Below are 15,865 nucleotides of genomic sequence, written 5' to 3' on the forward strand. Positions count from 1 at the left end.
GAGACTGAGAAGGAGTGGTCTAATGTGTGCCCTATAAGAGTAATGTGTGCCCTATAAAGTTAGATAAGAGAATGTTCAGGGAGAAAAGCCTCCCTAGAGTCCACCTCTCCACTGCTAGTACTTTCCCTCTGATATGACCTTCCAACTATTTTAAAGATATCTTCTTTGTATGGAATTATTTGCTTGTCTCCCCCAGTGGAATATGAGCTTTCTGACATCAGGGACTTTGTGTTACTTTTCTTTGAATATCTAGCACTTAATCTAGTACCTGATGATGTACAATAAGCACCTAATCAATGCTTATTGACTGACTGGATGACCAAGGCAAGTTATTTAATATCTCAGTGATCTAAACAATTTGCTAAGATTAACTTGCTGAGACACTGCAGCATTGTATTATTAGTTTGTTTATCCAAATATTATCTTTATTACTGAAATCATAGTCCAGTTCCTATCTCTTGTGTTGTTGTTCAGTTATTTCAGCTGTGTTCAACTCTTCATGATCCCCTTTGGGGTTTCTTGACAAAGATACTGGTGTGGTTTGCCATTTCCTTCTCTAGTTCATTTTACAGATAAGGAAACTGAGGCAAAAGGGTTAAATGATTTGCCCAGGGTAAAAGTCTGAGGTCACATTTGAACTCAGGAAGATGAATTTTCCTTACTCCAGATCTAGTCTGCTATCCACACCACTTAACCACCCTATTGAGTAGAATATTCCCAATAAAACCTTTTTTAAGGTTAATATTCCTAGTGAAGTCCTCTCAGAGTTAAGAAAAAAACAAACTACATCAAGCTGCCCCTCATATTCTATCCCTAGCCTTTTAATAATACACACATTATCTAGCTTTCTGTAAATACTTTATGAAACCTTCCAATTATGCCTCAGACACCTGTTTAATCTAGCCTTTTTCAGTTAGACTCACATTCCTGGAGACAAGGTTTTCCTCCATCAAGTTAATTACTTCCATCTTTGTCAGATGTTTTTTGTGGTAGATAGAGAATTCCAGATCACAGAGGAGATAATCATTTTTGGTATGATTAAGCTATTTGTCCCTCCATAACAACAGGATTAGTTCAAATATAGGAGACCTTACACACCAGAGGACCTGTCATTTCAAAAAAAAATAAAGATTCTCAACATCTGGGCAAAGCCAAGTTCCTGGAGTTTTTCCTTAAACAACTTTGAATGAAGCCTCCAAAAAAACATTGAAAAAACTTTTCAGTGAGATATTTTGGAGGAAATTCAGGAGAGGGTCTATCACATGGGTAAAAGAGGAAAATAGTGGGGCAGCTAGGTGGCACAGTAGATAGAGCACCGGCCCTGGAGTCAGGAGTACCTGAGTTTAAATCCAACCTCAGACAGTTAATAATTACCTAGCTATGTGGCCTTGGGAAAGCCACTTAACCCCATTGCCTTGCAAAAAACTCCAAAACCCTAATTAAATAAAAGAGGAAACTAGCCCAGGGTAGGCTGGAGAGCTGGAAAGTCAGAGGAAGGTTTCTAGCCCCAAGGCAGCTAAGGTCCTGCTCAGCTCTGTCAGCAGTAAGGGTCCCGGCCCAGTGTGGAGAGCAAGATTTTGAGCTCTGGGAAGTTTGGGGATACCTAGCACAGGGAGCAAACCTGGAACACCAGAAATGTCAGAGCAGAAAGCCAGGGACCAGAACCCCAGGCCCCAGCAAAAAAGCTTGGGACTATATACACCTGCTACCACAGGAACAGAATTCAACAGACAAAATGACCAAAAAAACCCCAGCAAAAACCACCAACCATTGACAGCCACTATTCTGATAGGGATGATTTATTCTCAGAAGAGGAAAGCAGTGACACAATGTCTACAGTGAAGCTTCTAAGACATTGATGAACTGATCTCAATTCAAAAAAAAATCTCTTGAAAGAGCTCAAAAAGGATTTCAAAAACCAAAGAAGAGAAGAAAAATGAAGGAAAGAAATGGTAGTCATACAGAAGAATTATGAAAAACTATCTGAGAAAAAGAATAATTTTAAAAGTAAAATTAAACAATTAGAGAAGGAAACCAAAAAAAAGCTAACTGAAGAAAATAAAGCCTTAAAAATTAGAACTGGACAAATGAAAATTAATGACTCTTAGACACCAAGATTTCATCAATCAAAACCAAAAGTCTGAAAAAAATAGAAGAAAATGTAAAATACTTCTTAGGAAAAACAACTGACCTAGAAAACAGATCCAGTAGAGATAATTTACAAATTATTTGTCTACCTGAAAGTTAAAATCAGAAAAATCACAATCAGCAGGGACAATATCATGTAGGAAATTATCATGTAAAACTTTCCTAATATCCTAGAACAAGAAGATAAAAATAGTCCTTGAAAGAATCTACCAATCATTCCCAGAAAGACATCTCAACATAAAAACTGCAAGGAATATTATGGTCAAATTTCAGAATTCTCAGCTAAAGGAGAAAACATTGCAAGCAGCCAAAAAGAAGTAGCAATATAAATACCAGGGAACCAGTCAGGATTATGAAGGACTTATCAGCTTCAACTTTAAAGGATTGGAGGGTCTGGAGGCAAAGGGCTTGGATTACAATCAAGAATCAATTACCCTTCAAATTTCAGCATATTCTTTCAGGGGGAAAGATGGATTTTCAACAAAATAAAGGATTTTCAATTTTACTGGATAGCAAGACCAGAATTGAACAGAAAACTTGATCTTCAGAAACAAGTCTCAAGAGATGTGTAAAAAGTCAAATGGAAGATGGGGGAAATGTTAGTAACTCTTGAGAACTGTATTTCTCTTAGGACAATTTAAAGAAACATATTTAGATAGGGGGTATGGGTATAAATTGACTGTTATATGATCAATCTTTTAGTTTTGGGGGGCTTTTTTTTAGGTTTTTTTGCAAGGCAAATGGGGTTAAGTGGCTTGCCCAAGGCCACACAGCTAGGTAATTATTAAGTGTCTGAGACCGGATTTGAACCCAGGTACTCCTGACTCCAGGGCTGGTGCTTTATCCACTGTGCCACTTAGCTGCCCATCAATCTTTTAGTCTTGAGGGATGTATTCCTATTAGGTGTGGAAGGGATTGTTCTTGAAATGAGGCGTGAGAAATAGCCAATATATAATGATGCTTATGGCAGTTGAAAGGCTTATACTCTGACAATACAAGAAAGGCATAAAACAATTAAGACATGACAAAGAAAATTATACTGGGAGAAGAAAGATGATAAATAATACCACAGGATGAGGCACAAAGGATGAATTAAGGTAAGGGAAAGAATGAAGGGTGTGAGTATTGAGTAAATCTTACTCGCAACAAATTTACTTCAAAGAGGGAATTCCCAAGTGGGTTTAGAAATTTATCCTACTCTATAAGGAAGTAGGGGGGAAGAGGAAAGAAAGGAGGTGAGGTTGATAAAAAGGGAAGGGGTATGTAAAAGTAAAGGGAAAGTTAAAGTAAAAATTTTTTTTAAAATAAAGTAAAAGAGTAGAGGGAGAAGAAGGAGGAAGGCTGGTAGAAAGGAGGGGAAAATTAAGAGCTGCAGTATTAAAAGAAAAACACTGATGGGGAGAGGCAAGGGAAAGGAAAAAGAAAAGAACAAAGAGAGGGGAGATAGGTTGGAGGGAAATACAAAATTAGTACTCTAAATTAGTAAACTGGAAATGTGAATGGAATGAATTCTCCCATAAAACAGAAGCAGATAGCAGAGTAGATTAAAAACTAGAATCCTACAATATGATTTTTGCAAGAAGCAGAGAGATACATACAAGGTAGAGTTATAAAGGTGTATCAGGATATATTATGCTTCAGCTAAAGTTAAGAAAAACAGGAGTAGTAATCCAGACAAAGCAAGAGTAAAAATCGATTTAATTAAAAGGGATAAGGAAGGAGAAAAACATTGTAAAGCTGAGGCTAATAGATGCATTTGTGAAGTTTTGTGAAATACTCCTTATAATGCCCATCAATTGGGGACTGACTGAACAAGTTATAGTAAATGAATATTATGGAGTTCTATTGTACCTTAAGAAATCATGAGCTTTCTGACTTCAGAGAAGTCAGCAAAGATTTGCATGAACTAATGCATAGTGAAGTGAGCAGAACCAGGAGAACATTGTACACATTAACAGCAACATTGTGAGATGATCACCTTACAAAGGAAGCAATTTCTCTCATTGAGAATCCTTAGATATCTGCTAAGGAAAATGCCATTCACATCCAGAGAAGAAATTACAGATTCCGAATGTAGAACAAAGAGTTTTATGCTCACTTAAAAAAAAAAAAAACTTCTTTTCTTTCTTTCACAGGGGCTTTTCCCCCCTCTTAGTTCTAATTCTTCTTTCACATGACTAATATGGAAAAGTGTTAAAAGGATGATTGTTGAAAACTATCTTTACATGTATTGGAAAATAAATCTGCTCAAAAAGAGCACAGCAAAAAAAAATGTTTACCTCCAACCTCAAGACATTTTTTTAGATGTCTTTTATTCAGTGGAATTGAAGTTCTTATATCTATATATTTATTTTTATGTCTATCAATAGATTTATATTCTAATTTTAATGTTATAATTTTATTTTTATTATCCTAAATTTAAGCAAACTATTAAATCCAAATATTTAGAGTCATTTATTGATAAAATTAAATGTACCTAGTGACCCACAACTGAAAAAAAAAGAAGAAAGCTTTTTTGGTCCTGCATCCTGAATGCCACATCACTCTAGTCCTGTCCAAAGTCTAATGTCTGTCAGTAGAGTACAGTCATTGAATACCTAGGAAACATATGTGGTAATGAAAGGAAACTTCAGACAATCGTTTTAAAAAAAGACAATTACTACAATTAAGTAGTAAAGTAGTGAGAGTATTTTTTTTAATTTGGGGGTTAGAAAACAAGTTTTGATTTTTTCTATTTCCATGCCAAATGTTTTCATTTTTACAAATAAATCCTGGGTCCTGATTAAATACATAATTTTTAATATCAGAAAAACATAAAGGCATTTTTCTATTGGACTTTTCAGCTATAGGATGCTTTGGATATATATTAGCACATGTGTTCCTTCCCAATGGTCATTTCAATTATACAGGTAAGAAAACTGAAGAAAGTAGCAAACTTTTGAACCTGGGTCTTTTTGATTCAAATACAATGGTTTTCTTTTTTTCTTCTAAAAAGATGGGAAAACAAACATAGGATGAAAATTTGGACCAGACTAAGTATTCTCAGAGGAGATCTATGGTAGTAGTAACATGATCATGACACATATGAAGAATTAATTCTCATGGCATCTGAAAAAGGGAAGTTTACCAAAGGGGACTCTTTAAACTTATTGGTGTCAAAAACAACAAAAAATGACCAATTAAATATTAATAATTTTTGATCTCAAGATATTTTAGTAAGAAAGGTTAGATGTGTGTATATTAGGAACATTATTTGGAACATTCAAAGAAGAGAGAGATAGGGAACAGTGAAAACTGCTCCATGTTGACAATAGACTATTGTAGTAGAAAGAATCAGTATGGGCTTGGAGAATAGCAACAGTGAGTGGATAAAAGAAGAGATAATACAAATATTGTATGGATAAAATTGACAGGACTTGACAAGTGATAGGTTATAGGTATTGGAGAAAGAGAAAGAATCAAAAATAAGTTTAATATTTGAAACCTGCTGCTGTTCAATTGTCCAGTCATGTTTGACTCTTCATGACTTCTGGGTAACTCCACATGGAATTTTCTTGGCCAAAATACTGGACTGTATTTTTATTTCCTTCTTCAGCTCATTTAACAAATGAGGAACTAAGACAAACAGGATTAAGTGACTTGCCCAGGGTCACATAGCTTGTAAGTATCTGAGGTTGGATTTGAACTCATTAAGATGAGTCTTCCTACTAGACAGGGGTCTATCTACTGTGCCCCCCAGCTGCGGTTCAAAATAAGGTTGGGAGGATGGTAGAATCAATAGAAATAGGAAATTTGGGGGGCGGCTAGGTGGCGCAGTGGATAAAGCACCGGCCCTGGAGTCTGGAGTCAGGAGTACCTGGGTTCAAATCTGGTCTCAGACACTTACTAATTACCTAGCTGTGTGGCCTTGGGCAAGCCACTTAACCCCATTTGCCTTGCAAAAATCCTAAAAGAAAGAAAGAAAGAAAGAAAGAAAGAAAGAAAGAAAGAAAGAAAGAAAGAAAGAAAGAAAGAAAGAAATAGGAAATTTGGGAGAAGAGGTAGGCTTAGAGCAGGAATATGCTAAATTGAATTTCAGGCACACTGAGTTAAGGTGGATATTCCCAGTGGATAGTGGACTTTGAGCAAAAGTTGGTGACACAGAAGGATTTAGAGGAGGAATTATGGAATGATATAGAAATTAGAAATCATGTATTCAGAAGGTGCTGAGTGAACTACTAGCAATAGATGAGGTGATCAAGAGAAAGTACAGAGAAAGAAAGAAGTGAAGGTCAAGTACAATCTTTTGTCTATGACTCAATGGGCCCATTTATAAATTGAAGATAGTAATTCTTGGTTCTACCTCACAGGGACAGGATTTTTGAGGGTAAAAGATGATATTGAGCATTTGCTCTGGAGTTTAAAGGACTTAAAGAAACTAAGGAAGAGAGCAATAAAGAGATGAACTATCAGCCTTGTTTATAATTACACATCATTAGTGTAATGTCAGGCAGTTAGATGATATAATGAATAATGATATATTGAACTCTAGACAGCAGTAGACAGGGTACTCAGCCTGGAGTCAGTAAGATGTGAATTCAAATCTAGCCTCAGACACCTATTAGCTGTGTGAACCTGGGCAATTCTACAACCCTGTTTGTCTCAGTTTCCTCATTTGTCAAATGAGTTCCAGAAAGAAATGGCAAACCACTCGAGTATCTTTTTTTTTTTTAGGTTTTTGCAAGGCAATGGGGTTAAGTGGCTTGCCCAAGGCCACACAGCTAGGTAATTATTAAGTGTCTGAGACCGGATTTGAACCCAGGTACTACTGACTCCAGGGCCGGTGCTGTATCCACTGCACCACCTAGCTGCCCCTCAGAAACTTTTTGAAAACAATTACAAAACACTTCTCACACAAATTAAATCAGATTTAAATAACTGGACAAACATCAACTGCTCATGGATAGGTAGAGCTAACAGAATAAAAATGACAATTCTACCAAAACTAAACTACTTGTTTAGTGCCCTACCAATGAAAACTCCAAAAAATTACTTCAATGAGTTAGAAAAAATTGTAAGTAAATTCATATGGAGAAATAAAAAGTCAAGAATTTCCAGGAATTTAATTTAAAAAGTACAAAATAAGGGGGCTTAGCTCTACCTGATCTAAAATTATTTTATAAAGCATCAGTCATCAAAACTGTTTGGTATTGGCTAAGAAATAGAGTGGTGGACTAGTGGAATAGATTAGGTGCAAAAGCAGGAGACAATTATAGTAATCTGCTGTTTAATAAACCCAAAGAGTCCAGCTATTGGGATAAAAACTCTCTCTTTGATAAAAGCTGCTGGGAAAATTGGAAGTTAGTATGGAAGAAACTTAGATTAGACCAACACCTAACACCCTTTACCAAGATAAGATCCAAATGGTTACAGGATTTAGACATAAAAAACAATACTATAAGAAAATTAGAAGATCAAGGACTAGTTTACCTGTCAGATCTATGGAAAGGGGAGCAGTATGTGACTAAGGAAGAGATGGAGAACATCACCAAAAACAAACTAGATGATTTTGATTACATTAAATTAAAAAGCTTTTGCACAGATAAAACCACTGTAACCAAGATCAAAAGAAATGTAGTAAATTGGGAAACAATCTTTACAACCAATGATTCTGACAAAGGACTCATTTCTAAAAAATACAGAGAACTGAGTCATATTTTTTAAACAAAGAGCCATTCCCCACTTGACAAATGGTCAAAGGATATGCAAAGTCAATTTACAGATGAGGAGATCAAAGCAATCCATAGCCATATGAAAAATTGCTCTAAATAATTAATTAGAGAAATGCAAATCAAAGCTTCTCTGAGGTACCACCTCACACCTCTCAGACTGGCAAATATAACCAGAAAGGATAATGATCATTGTTGGAAGGGTTGTGGGACACTATTACACTGTTGGTGGAGCTGTGAACTCAACCAACCTTTCTGGAGAGAAATTTGGAACTACGCCCAAAAGGCAACAAAAATGAGCATACCCTTTGATCCAGCAATACCACTACTGGGTCTACACCCTGAAGAGATCATGATAAAGGGCAAAAACTTCACTTGTAAAAAAATATTCATAGCAGTCCTGTTTGTGATGGCAAAGAATTGGAAATCAAGTAAATGTCCTTCAATTAGGGAATGGCTTAGCAAACTGTAGTGTATGTATGTCATGGGACACTCTTGTTCTATTAGAAACAAGGAGGGATGGAAATTCAGGGAAACCTGGAGGGATTTGCATGAACTGATGCTGAGTGAGATGAGCAGAACCAGAAAAACACTGTACACCCTATCAGCAACATGGGGGTGATGTTCAACCTTGATGGACTTGCTTGGTCCATCAGTGCAACAATCAGGGACAATTTTGGACTGTCTGCTGCAATGGAGAATACCATCTGTATCCAGATAAAGAGCCTTGGAGTTTGAACAAATTTGAAGCACTATTCCCTTTAATTTAGGGGAAAAAAACATATCTTTTTGTCTGATCTTGTTTCCTCTTATACTTTTTGTTTCTTCCTTAAGGATGTGATTTCTCTCTCATCACACTCAGTTTGGATCAATGTACAACATGGAAACAAAATAGATTGCTTTCCGTGGGGGGGTAGGGGGTGGGGGGAAGGAAGTAAGATTGGGAGAAAAATTGTAAAACTCAAAACTCAAATAAAATCTTTAAAAATTAAAAAAAAGTACAACAGCAATTCAAGTTACTGAAAAGAATGACAGATGTGGTTTCCAATAGAATTGATTCAGAAATAGCGCAGCTTCATTTGGTGGGTTCAAATGTATTTTCTCTCGCTTTTACCATAGGGATAGGGGATTTTTCTAAAGCATCAAAAACTGGCAATGATTTCTAGCTGCCAAAACTTTTTTAATCCAGGTCAACAGGTTGTATAACCACTAAAAATGTGCCATAAAATTAAAAATCTAGTAAGAACTAACAAAAAATTCATGGTAATTCCCATTGTCCCCAATGGTTAAAGGTCCAAAATATATATAATCAGAGAAATTTTGAAGAAGTTGATATCATTTAAAAATTATTTATTTGATAAGGAAAATATAAATAATACTTTTGAGGTGACCCCTAAAATTCTTTAAATTGACAAAAAAATAGTTTGAAATGAGAGAATTAATTTTTTGTTGTGGGGAAACAAGTATACAATTGTATTACCAGTAGAACCATAAATTTGTGCAATCCTTCTGTAGAACAATCTGACAAGATAAAGTAGGAATTATACAATTGATCATACTCTTTGACCCAGTGATCCATTACTGTAACTATACCCTAAGAAAGTTTTTTCCCCATTACATGACTTTAGCAGAATTTGTTTTTTCATTTCCCAACTGATACGCAAATCAGTGAATTAATTCTTAGGCAGAAGGCAAAACTAGAATAATTAAAACGTATTATTCCACCTATATATTTGGGTCACCATCTCCAATCCCTTGTACACAATGACCATGGAGGAGAATGAGCACAAATTGACAAAACACATCATGGAAAAATATGCATAAGGGACATCTGTGCCTAGGGCAACTTACATCACTGGTTCTTGAAATCCTTCATCTTTCTTCGGGTTAATCTTCAAGTTATGGATGAATGAAGCTTTTCTGCTCTCTCTTGTCATATCTACTTTGCCAAAGGACAAGATTGTTTCTCTATTAGCTGTTCTTCTTTTGGTGTAAAGTTGTTTGAATAAAACAGAATCCTAAGCCTGAGTCCTGGAGAGCTTTTGTGGGTCTGCTCTCCTGGCTAGAATCTAAGACTGGGTTTGCTGAATCTATAGCTCAAAATCAGGTATCTTATATGATACCTTCTATCTTATGGTGAAAAAACAAATTCAACATTTATGTCAGTAAAGGCACAAAAAAAAAAAACCCTAGGTGACTCAGGGGATAGAGCACTGGATCAGGAGTTGGTTAGACTTTACTAAAAATATGGCCTCAGGCCTGTGTGACCTTGGACAAATTTCATAAACTCGTTAACTCAATTTTTCCATCTGCACAATAGGTATAATAATTGCATCTAACTCCCATAATTGTTGTGAGGATGTAGATGATATTTTAAAGTGCTTTGCAAACCTCCAAGTGCTATATGAATTATACACATATATAATTAGGCAATAAAATATTATTCCATTGTCACCAAATAGTTCTATTTGTCAGGATTTCCTAGGTTTTAGTTTGAAAGTCCTCAAACTAGATCCTAGAAGGAAAAAAAAGATGCTTTGACCATCTTTTCTCTAAGTCAGTCAGTCAATAAATATGATCTACCTTATGTTTTAGGTACTAAGTTAGGAGGATAAAAGAAAGTCGCTATCCTTGAGGATCCTAAGAAAGTTTTTAAAAGGATAATGAGGTTTATCTCTTTCCTGTATTTGTTGTGCCTTATTTGTAATAATGCAAAATAGGAAAAAAAACTTTTAAGAAAATATGGCTGGATAAACTATGGATATTAAACTATAAAATAGTAAGTTTTAAGAATAGAAAGAAATAAAAACATAATAGAAATAAATATGGAAAGATTTATATAAAGTGAAAACTGAAGAAAGCAGACTTAAGATTACAAATTCACTGTGACCCTTTAAAATAATAGCAACAAAATCTTTTAAATCTATTGGTGCAAATGAAATCAGAGGTATTTACAGGTAGATTGATAAATGATAGGCAGTTGTTCATCCTTCATTAATGATGAGGATCAATGGAGCCACAGGTAAGAGTTCAGTGACAGGTGGACATCAAAAAGATAATCAGCCCTGAAAACAATGCAAGTCCTCCCTTTACACCCCAGATGAGAGATAAAGCACTTAAGTTCTTAACTTCAAGCAAGACTCTGGGCTAAGTGCTGGGCATACAAATACAAGCAAAAATATAGTCCCTGCCCTCCAGTAACTTACATTCTAATGGAGAAAAATAACACATAATAGGAAGCTACAAAGTGGGGAGTTGGAGATTAGAGGGAGAGGAGAAAGTGGTAAAAGTCAAGAACAGACAAATTTCTATGTTCTGACAGGTCAAAGAGAGTCTTTCAGCTTATTTTGAGGCAAGATTTGACAAAAGAAGCACCAATCTAGCAGATGGTTCCAGTAGTTTTCAAAGGTTCATCACAGAGCTACAAGGAAAGTCCATCAGTGGAAACACCAAGTCAAAAAATGAAATAATTTCAAGTCAATTTTGAATCCGTCAGAAAAATTTGTGTAATAGTTCTGACCTCAGTCTTACAACAACCCTACTCCATCACTATCATACTAGATTATTCTCTCCAAATGAAAGTTATTTGCATTTTCCTGAGTCCTACACCAAATGATGCTGGAATTTTTCATGGAACAATTCAATAGGAGGAGGAAGCACCACAATCCTTGAGTTGTTAGAAAACAAGCAAAGAGATCCTGACCTGAATTCTTATTTCAGTTTGATGATATTGGAAAGGCCTAGGCTCCCCACAGGGAAACAGGAATCTGAAGTAAGCAAAGCACCTAAAGAACACAGACTTGCCAGCCAATTTGAAGAGGAAAACATCAATACAAGTATAATTCACTTTACCATAATGGGCAGGTGCTTGCAAAAAGATGTACATTAAATTGAAGATTTTTAATGTACTAGGGAAATTAAGGGAAATTTGCAGTGAAAAATTCAGGATAATCAAAATCATTTTATAATGTGATTCCCCCCCCCCCAGTTGTGTATTTTTTCTAATGTGGTATAGGGGAAAGAGCACTAGCTCTGCATTTTAGAGTTGGATTCAGATCTGACTCTAATGCTTATTACCTGTATAACCAGGGGTCAAGTCACTTAACTTTCTTGGGCCTCAGCATTCTCATCTGTAAAATGGAAAGATTAACTAGTTCTCCTCTGAGACTAGTTCTGAGATTCTTTCCAGGCTCGAGATTGGTGATGTATGTTTCCATAAAGTGAGATACATAAGTAGTGTGTACATGGAATACAAAGTAGCACAAATAACTCTTTACCAACACAAGCATTAAAACATATTTGTTGCCTATCTTCTGGGTGTTTGATACTGTATTATAAGAGTATTGTAGCCTACTTAATAAAGCAATTAAAATGTGAGTGGGTGATTTCTAGAAAACCTGAAATCATGGAATGGGTGTGGGAGTGGAATATAGATGATTGAATATACTTTTTAAAAATGGGAAATGATGGAAAATTTGAACTATAACTCCAATGAATGAAACTAATGAGTTATTCTTTGCCCTAAAACTTTTATCAGAAAGGAATGCCTCCTTGATTGTTTTGATTTGAATCAAAGAGTATAATTACGTGTGAACAAGTCTTAGTCACATCAATTCATCAATCAAAAGTATAAGCTGGGAGTAAACAAATCCTTAACTTGGGAGAAAAGAAATATCTCAGAATTGTTACTTGTCCTTCTTTCTTGAAAAGGACCATGACACTAGGGATATGATGTCATGGAATGTAAGTAAATTGGATTTAAGTGGGGGAAGGGGGAAACTGTGCAAAATCACCAGCCTCACTTTCTCCTGTCGCAACTATAACCTAATTCACAATCAAGTCAAGACATAAACCTGTGAAGTCATTGGTCCTCTTTGACAATGCTTGCTTTCTTTTTTCTTTTTTTGATGAGATGATGGGGTTGACTTGTCCAAGGTTTTACAGCTAGTAAGTATCAAATATCTGAATCTAGATTTGAACTCAGGTCCTCTGGACTCTGAGACCAGTGCTCTAGCCATTGCATCACCTGTCTGCCCTTTTCTTCTTTGAAAATGAAGGACAAACAACAACCTAATTTTTCAGTGCTCTGGGTATAAACTCTCTAAGATTTTAAGTTGAAGAGAAAGTGCTGACCTTCATTGGTGGAAGGAGATCTGGGAGTACCCTAAATCACTGAAATTGTATGTTCAGATTTTAAGTTATCCTGAAATTAAATACTATAATCCAAAAGGTTTCAATATTTCTAATAATATTAATTTGGGGGGAGAATAATATAAAAAATATCTCCCAAGAACATTTAATTGTTTGGAAAGTTTCCTTAATTGTAAAACGGATGTAATAAGAACTGGAATAGCTGTTTCAAAGGATTCTTAAAAGACTCACAAGAATAATGTATATTTAGACTCTTTTTGCAAATTTCTAAGCTCTCTCCACATATTAGGTATCATTCATTTATCTATACCATCCAACTACATAACATAGCACTTATTGTTATTTAATAAAAAGTGTTTCTCTTCTTCCTAGCTAGATTGCAAACTTCTTGATGAAAAACCCTTATCTTGTTTCCCAGAAGAATTTAACATAGCAATGATTAACCAATAGGTATTTGATAAATACTTGTTGGCTGATACTATTTGAGAATGACTGGGATCAGAGACTAAGATTTAAATCTTAGAGACCATTTAGTCCAACACTCCCGTTTTATAAATTGGGGAACTGAGTATCATATCAGAGAAGAGAAATCATTTTGTTATTCAGGTAACACTCAAAGTACTATATCAACCTTCTACTGCATTTTTTTTGAGAGTGGGAAAAAAAACTTTGTCCCTGTTCTACTTCAGTCAGAGGCTTAAGTTTCAAACAACTGGTAATCACAAGTCAGAGAAGAACTAAAAAAGCCATATGTGTGGAGTGGAAGCCATTGCTACCAGGCAATCATAAAGAGTAAATGCTTTTGTCAAACATAAGGAGACATAAACAACATAAGTCATGAAAGCAAGTACTCAGGTAGAACAGTTGGAACATCTCACTCATCTCTCCTTTTGGAAGCTGTTCTCAACTTGTCTATAGAAGTCATCAAGTGTGGGTGAACTAGACTGACTGATCTGGTTGTATGTTTCTCAATATAGCTTGGAAAAATGACTACAATATTAAAGTTATATAATCTTACCAGTATGAAGCTCAAGTAAAGCCCAGGAAATTGTTACTGGGGGATCAAGGGTCTGGTTTTTTGGTTAACCAACTGTATGGATTTGTTGCTTCTCTCAGGTTCCAGTCACCTCTAACGAGTGGCCTCTGTGTTTCTGAAAGATCAGAGATCCCCTGAGTAGGGGTTTCATTCCTCTTAGCCAGTCTATGAACAATGGGAAGGGGCCAAGAACAATAATAAGTAGGTCAGATTGCTTGAGGAGGTAAATTCTCAGATATAATTAAGTGACCTAGAAAAGTTTATGAAGTTCAGATGTGAAAATATATGTAAAGTGCTTTGCAAAACTTGAAGTGTTAATTTATTATTATGTTAGACAGTACATTTCTGAAGTTCTCTGTATCCATTCTCAAGAAACATTTTGGGAACAGTGTCATCACAGCTACAATATGGTTTTGCATATCACAGGTTCTAACAAGGTACTAAACAAATAGAAAACTTTTTTTTAAAAAAAGTATTCATTTATTTACCCAAAAAGGAAAATAATCTCAATTTAATTTCCTTGGTTTGACAATCAAGAAATTTTGTTTGATCACAAATTTTTCCAGATAAAATATTTTAAAGTTAGGAAAAATCCATTGATAAGACATAACAGTCACATAACAACTCTAGAGCATTAAATTAGAACTAGTTATAAATCAACTAAACAAAATGGTTCTATTATAAAGAATATATTTTTTTATTTCTATACTTAATGTATATGTCATTAAGTCTGGGAAGAAGAGCTAATACACTTGGCTCTTCACTTCCTGAACCCATGTTGTCTTCACCTACATCTGAAATAAATTGCACCACTAATGAACATGCATAGGAGAAGACAAGCCTCTTGTGTCAGCACTCCATGAGTCCATGCCTCTTTATCCATCCCCTCCATCATTTATCTCACTAACAGGGCATAACCCCCTTTCCTCCCCAGGCTCATGGAAGCAACATTATAATTGCCTCCAGAAAGGACAAAATGAACTGTCCTACAGTTCTATTCAGAAATATAAAGAACAATATGAGAAAGATTTTTAATATCACCAAGATGGTGTCATTACTGATCTAGAACCAGACATCCTGGAGAATGAAGTCAAGGTGTTCTTAGGAAGTATTACTTACAATTAAGTTAGGGGAAGTGATAGAATTCCAGCTGATCGCAAATAGAAAATTCTTAATAATTTTTTCCTTTAGTTGTTGAACAGTACAGGATAGAACAAACTGAATGTGAAAGTACTGAGCACAGAAGCATGGAATTTAATTAGAACCAGCTGCCTTTTGCTTCTAAAATAAAGAGAATAATATATTCAATCATTTTCAATAATGTATAACTCTTCATGACCCATTTTGGGTTTTCTGGGCAAAGATACTAGAATGGTTTGTCATTTCCTTCTCCAGCTTGTTTTACATATGGGGAAACTGAGGCAAACAGGTTTGCCCAGTGACACAGCTAATAAATGTCTGAGGTCATATCTGAACTCAGGATCTCCTGACTCTAGGGTTAGTGCTGATGTCTTAAAACTTAGAAGCAGGGACTGTTTCTTTTTTCATTGTATTGTTAGTACATAGAACGAAAACATATATAATACTCATTTAATTGAATCATAAGAAGTCAAATGAAGATATGATAAAGGATATTTAGAAACTTCAGCATCTTCAGTACCTAACTGTATCTTTTTTCTAAGTTAAGTACCATAGAATTTATTCTAATCCCACCTCCCCATGAAATCTTTGCCTTTTTTTTTTGATTTTGCAACTTAAAGGGTTATCAATATGACAATATACTAGTAAACTAAGTTTAAAAAAAGAATTGTATGCTTTCAAA

At 35.3% G+C, this 15,865-nt stretch overlaps 1 protein-coding gene across 4 annotated transcripts in view; it reads right to left on the reverse strand.

Moving 5' to 3' along the window:
• CRACDL (CRACD like) overlaps positions 1 to 15,865 on the reverse strand; it is a 203,586-nt gene that overhangs the window by 65,829 nt on the left and 121,892 nt on the right. Inside the window, exon 2 of one of the 4 annotated variants that reach the window (XM_074213749.1) lies at positions 14,026 to 14,177. The exons of 2 other annotated variants lie outside the window; for them this stretch is intronic. The gene's annotated coding sequence lies outside the window, so the exon portion shown is untranslated. Of the gene's footprint in view, positions 1 to 14,025; positions 14,551 to 15,865 lie in introns of those variants that run through there. One more of the 4 variants, XM_074213752.1, reaches the window with a different exon arrangement.

The sequence above is a fragment of the Macrotis lagotis genome, chromosome 1 (assembly GCF_037893015.1).
Source record: "Macrotis lagotis isolate mMagLag1 chromosome 1, bilby.v1.9.chrom.fasta, whole genome shotgun sequence".
Taxonomy (NCBI): Eukaryota; Metazoa; Chordata; class Mammalia; order Peramelemorphia; family Peramelidae; genus Macrotis; species Macrotis lagotis.